This window comes from Phasianus colchicus, chromosome 1 (genome assembly GCF_987193195.1).
Source record: "Phasianus colchicus chromosome 1, bPhaCol1.hap1.1, whole genome shotgun sequence".
Taxonomy (NCBI): Eukaryota; Metazoa; Chordata; class Aves; order Galliformes; family Phasianidae; genus Phasianus; species Phasianus colchicus.
This window is the reverse complement of record NC_143436.1, coordinates 35,069,504-35,074,548: the sequence shown is the minus strand read 5'-3', so window position 1 is coordinate 35,074,548 and position 5,045 is coordinate 35,069,504. Positions and strand designations below refer to the sequence as shown.

The 5,045-nt window shown below is 42.8% G+C and overlaps 1 long non-coding RNA gene across 3 annotated transcripts; it reads left to right on the top strand.

Moving 5' to 3' along the window:
* Positions 1-2,581: 2,581 nt before the first annotated feature.
* LOC149919495 (uncharacterized) lies at positions 2,582-4,443 on the top strand. 3 transcript variants are annotated; one of them, XR_016463615.1, is made up of 3 exons: positions 2,582-2,742; positions 2,979-3,081; positions 4,179-4,443. It is a non-coding gene; the product is annotated as an uncharacterized LOC149919495 (long non-coding RNA). The 3 variants fall into 3 exon arrangements; XR_016463613.1 differs by lacking the exon at positions 4,179-4,443 and adding an exon at positions 3,155-3,270 and having other exon boundaries at positions 2,583-2,742; XR_016463612.1 differs by lacking the exon at positions 4,179-4,443 and adding an exon at positions 3,173-3,270 and having other exon boundaries at positions 2,586-2,742.
* The last annotated feature ends 602 nt before the right edge of the window (positions 4,444-5,045 follow it).

Genomic DNA, 5,045 nt, shown 5'->3' with positions numbered 1-5,045 from the left:
CTTTGGGATCATAAAAATCTTAATGTTACTACGGTGGAAACCAGACTGTGAATGCCAGACAGTCCATGGTAATACTTACGTGATCTATTTTTGACAGGACTGATGTCAGCTTCATAGTAAATGGACAGGTCCTGTGGTGAGTTGGCACACGAAGGAGGCTCAGTGCAAATGCTGGTGGTCCATGGGGGGAGCCGAGCATCCAGGTTTCCTTACAGAAGCAGCCAGGAGAGCCATGTCCGTACACAAGGGTGCTCCACTGCAGGATCAGGCCTGCCTGAATGCAGACTGCATTGCTTTATTGATTGTGATGATGCTTGCCTAAGTAATGTCTCCTCAAATGTGTGGCAGCAAGTACATTTCTTCTGTAAAAAGCCTGGCGTGCCTCTAGTTCTGTTGGCTGGCTCCTCTGTCAAGGAAGTCAATAGGAAGTGATTTAGAACTAGTCACACAGCAAGTCTTAGCTATTTTATTACAGTACACAGACTGCAGTGTTATTTCTTTGTCTAGGAATACTGTGCCAGCATCCCAATTTGAGAAATTACAATACATCTGTCCTTTCACATATCTCGTGTTAACTGGAACTACACCTTCTGTCCATGTAATCTAGGAAAAAATTATTTTCTCTTTCCAGCAGCAAAAACAAATTATTTTTCTGAACCTGGCTTTTAAGGGCTTCCAGAGCTTCATTTTGTGTGTGAACAAAGCAATAAAATTTGCAGGCCAACGTGATCTAAGTTCTGAGGTTTGCAATTAAGCTTGAAAATCCAGGGTTGTTTTTCCCCTTGTTCTCCCTTGCTTCACTTTCTTTTCCTTCTTAATGTACAGACTGAGGAAAATCTGCCAGCTGCTATTCTAACAGTCTCTGAAACTTACGTCCTTCCATACAGTTTGATTCTTTCATGCACATTATCATCCTGAGATTAGATCTGGATTAATCTCTTCTTTTGATGGATGACTTTCAGCTCCTTGAGAGAAATTTGAACAGCACAGAAAGGGTTCTGGTCAAAATTGCAGATCAGCTGTAAGCTCACATCCAATTGCACAGGATTTCCTTTGGAGGAATGAATGAATGAGAGCCATTTTATTTGTCAATTACATTGTTTGCCTCCATTGACATTGTTTGTCAAGCAAATTAATTAGTGAAAATAAGCCACAAAACCATCAAAACATTCAGGCAAAGCTTCACTCAAACTAACATGTTCAATGAAACAGAAACTTGGACTGGCAGCTCAGTGTTTTTACACTATTTGTTGATTCTACTGACAGCTTTAATCATTGCTGAGCTGACACTCCAGTGGAACAAATGAGTAAATAAAATGTCAGTTTTGCTTATGGTGACACTGAACATAGCTGTTCAACCTTGACAAGTCTATATTTGTAGACAAGAGGATCACTTCTCTAGGTTTTCCGGCAAGAATAACACAGCTAAAACCTGCACAGACACCAGCTACCACAACCATGGCCTGTAACCAATGGAAGCTGTTATTTCTATTTTCAATTCTTAGAGAAAAACTAACGGTGTCATTTTTTTTTCCCTGCTCAGAATGACGGAGCAGCTGCAACGTGTGCCCAGTTCCAGGTCTAGGAGGAGAAGCCTGGCCTTGCTGAAATCAATGGGAGGCTTGCTATCAGCTTCTGTGGGCTCAGCACTGGCTCTACCCTCAGTTAGAGGGATTATGTGAAACTTTGTGTTTTTCTTTGAAAATTCTGTGTCAAAGGGGTCCTTTGTTTAAAGCATAACCTGAGTTGTCTGTCAAGTGTGGGCCCCAGTCCAGCAAAGCACTTAAGCACATGTGTAGCTTTGTTGAAACCAACGGGACTACCGCTCATATGCTTAAAGTCACGCGTGTGTTTAAGTGCTTTGCCAGCCTGAAGCCTTTCAGAAGTCCTTTATATCATGTTGATTTCAAAGCACATTTAGTTATGACATCATCATGCTGTTCTTGGCAGGGAATGAATTAATAAATGAGACAAGGAGAGGTCCGGCAGGAGCTGCCGGGGGAGTGGGACACTGCATTCCTTTCAAAACAAGGCCGTGGCAATAAGTTTTCAGGAGACATGAATCAGCCACGTAGGCAGTTATAAATAATGGGGCGCAGCCGGGCTGGGTGACATACCACTGCACTGCGTATATTGCAAGAACATATCAATACTGTGCACTTTCTGCATTTAATCTTCCAGCAGACTTGGCATCCACACACCCTCTGAGGCCGGTGGGAGTCTGGTCTGTGGGAGAACCAACTTGCTCTTGCTCTCCGCATGGGATTTTTATGCTATTTCATGAGCTGGGACTGTACGGCTGGAGAACAGTGCTGTCACTTATACCAAACTATTGGCAAGAGAGTGCTTCACACATATTAAAGCCAAGCTGTCTACATGAGGGTACAGCAGTAAGCATAGGGATGAGTGGAGAGATGCATGCGCTCTCAGCACATGAGATGAGCCCTCCAGAGGAATGCTCTCTTGCATCCAGGACCCTGTGGCTGTGCCTGTGTTGCTGTTTGAATGCTGGGATTAAAGTTAAGCTTCTCTTGTAATCACAGTCCCATTCAGATTTTGGGAAATGCAAGTACACAGCACCAGGATGTGGCCACACCCCTCTTTATTAGCCAGCCTGGCACCTCATTGCCAGTGTCCACAATGAATTGGAGATTACAGAGAGTCCCATACCAGTGCATCACAGCACTGACATCTCATCCCAGCTTGCAAGGCTCAACGGGCTCCGTGAGCAGCGTCTGCTGGGTAGGATGGTGGCAAACACCACACTGATTTCTCTCCTTGTCATGGTGGGGGTTACCTACTTGGGAAGGGAGTAGCTAAATGGAAATGAAAGAGCACTATGGGGAATAGGGAAAAAGAGGGCAGGTGTGGTGGGGAAGAGGAAGGAGGAAGAATAGGAAGAATAAGCATCAAACAATTGGCAGAAGACGGCAATGTTGCAGGAATAACTGAAACTCTCATTTGGGACCTCTCACCAGGGGACAACCAGGGTGGTTGTAAGAAGCAAGGAAATGGGAGACTCCAGCATTAGTGTTGACCACATGCATGGGAGGTGCAACAGAAGCTATGGAAGTTTCAAAGGTATTTTCACACAACAAAATGTAGACAAATAGTAGAAGTGTAGTAGTTTTTCCTTTGTAAAGTTTCTTCTAAGGAAGCCACTGTGCTACAGATACTGACAAGCAGCTGGGAGAACAAACTTCCAGCACGGAGGAGGCTGCTGGGAAGAGAGGCCAAGCTCTCTATCAGAGACCCAACTCCGTATGCCTTTTCTGTTGAAATCTGTGAAAACTTGGAAAGAATAACAACAGATTTATTTATCACTTCTAGCAGTTTGGCCTAGTTTCATTTTTGTCTCTCTTCGGATTTGTTTACTTACTACTGATAGATTATTTTTATGCCATTCATTATCAGAATACAACAAACCATGCAGTTAAACAAAACAAAACAAAACAAAAAACAAAACAAAACCAACTAGCTTTCTAGTCTGAAAGGTGATATGATTTAGATTATTTCCTTGAACTAGGACCCAGTGTCTGCTTTGATGAAAGTTACAGGAAAGCTCTCAGCAGCAGCTTAAACACACACTGCCAACTCACACCAGAGAAGGAACCACTCGCACACTTTCCAGAGGATGTTTTGCATCCTGTTATTCCAGCACCATGCAACATTTCTGCTGTCATGTAGGCTGGAATGCTGTTTTTTATGGGGAAACTTACTTGGTGATGGTTTATTTTCCCTTTCTGATGTGTACATTGCGCGGGGCTAGAATGTGATATCCAATAAAAGCCTAATCCAAAGTCCCTTGTAATCAATGATGAACTAGCTGTGATTTCTCAAAGACTTGGATCAATTTCTCTTCCTATAATTGCTGATAAAGAAGAATGTTATTTTTGTTGTAGTACTTGCATTAAGAATCACAGCTATCATTTAATCAACCTTGTTGCAATGTGTTTGCTAACAAGAGGCTTAAATTCTTTGAAGGATTTAGATCTGCTAAACCATCTGGGAAAGGAAAGATAATGCAAAATGTAATTTTAATGTATGTAAATGTAACGTAAGATGTAATACAAAATGTAATTTTAATCCATGTCAGAAGTGAACCACTTTTTACGATCAGATTCTTATGTGAAATTCTCATGAATAACGTACTACAGCTTTGACATTTCTTGTTTTAGGGAAGCTACTTCCTAATGATTCTTTCTTTGAAAACACTTCAGGAGCAAAGCAATGAAAAGAAGACCTTGTGATCATGCAGCACAGGATATACATTAGGTTTCTAATGCCTGTCACATTCAGCCAGCTTGTCTTGGTGTGTGCCATTCAGCATGGTGGTATCTGTGCCAGATAAGGAGCAATGCCTCCAGTCCATCCCCAGCTCTTTGTCACTGCCCTTCTTCAGAGGAGCAGTGAGCTCCTTGGTCAGGGACTGTCAACAAGGACTATTATCAGCATTTGATAGCATCAGAATTTGGCTGCAAGAACACTTCCAGCCACAGGTAGGGCTACAGCAATGGCCACTGGTAAAGCTGAGTCCATGGTGGTCTCACCACACAGATATATGAAAGATCAAAGCCCCAACAAATGCACCTTTTAAAAATCACTAAGCTATCTAAACCATACACCAGAGAAGAGTTAGATGTGAAAACATTCCTTGAGATCCTCACAGGGATTGAGGCAAATGGCTCTATTAAAGAAAGAGGTCTGGAAGGTTAGAGGAAGGAAGCATTAATTTAGGTAGGGATGCCAGGGCATGGACAGGCTGTGGGTAAAACTGACAGCACCTCCCAGAAAGAAATGGTTGCTATATAGTGTTAGAAATTGAGGAGGGCAGAGGTCCCTGGCTGGGGCCAGGAAGGAAATTTCTGCACCAGCGCAGGGATCAGGAGAGCACCTGGTCACTATTTGCTGCTTTCCTATGTAGTTCTGCCTACTCAGTTTGGCTGTAAGTGATGGTGTTCATCACTTTTCAGAGACGGTTTTTCTTCTGTATGACACTATTTACTCTAGGAGTATGAGGAGGTAACCCACTGATTATCTTAGCG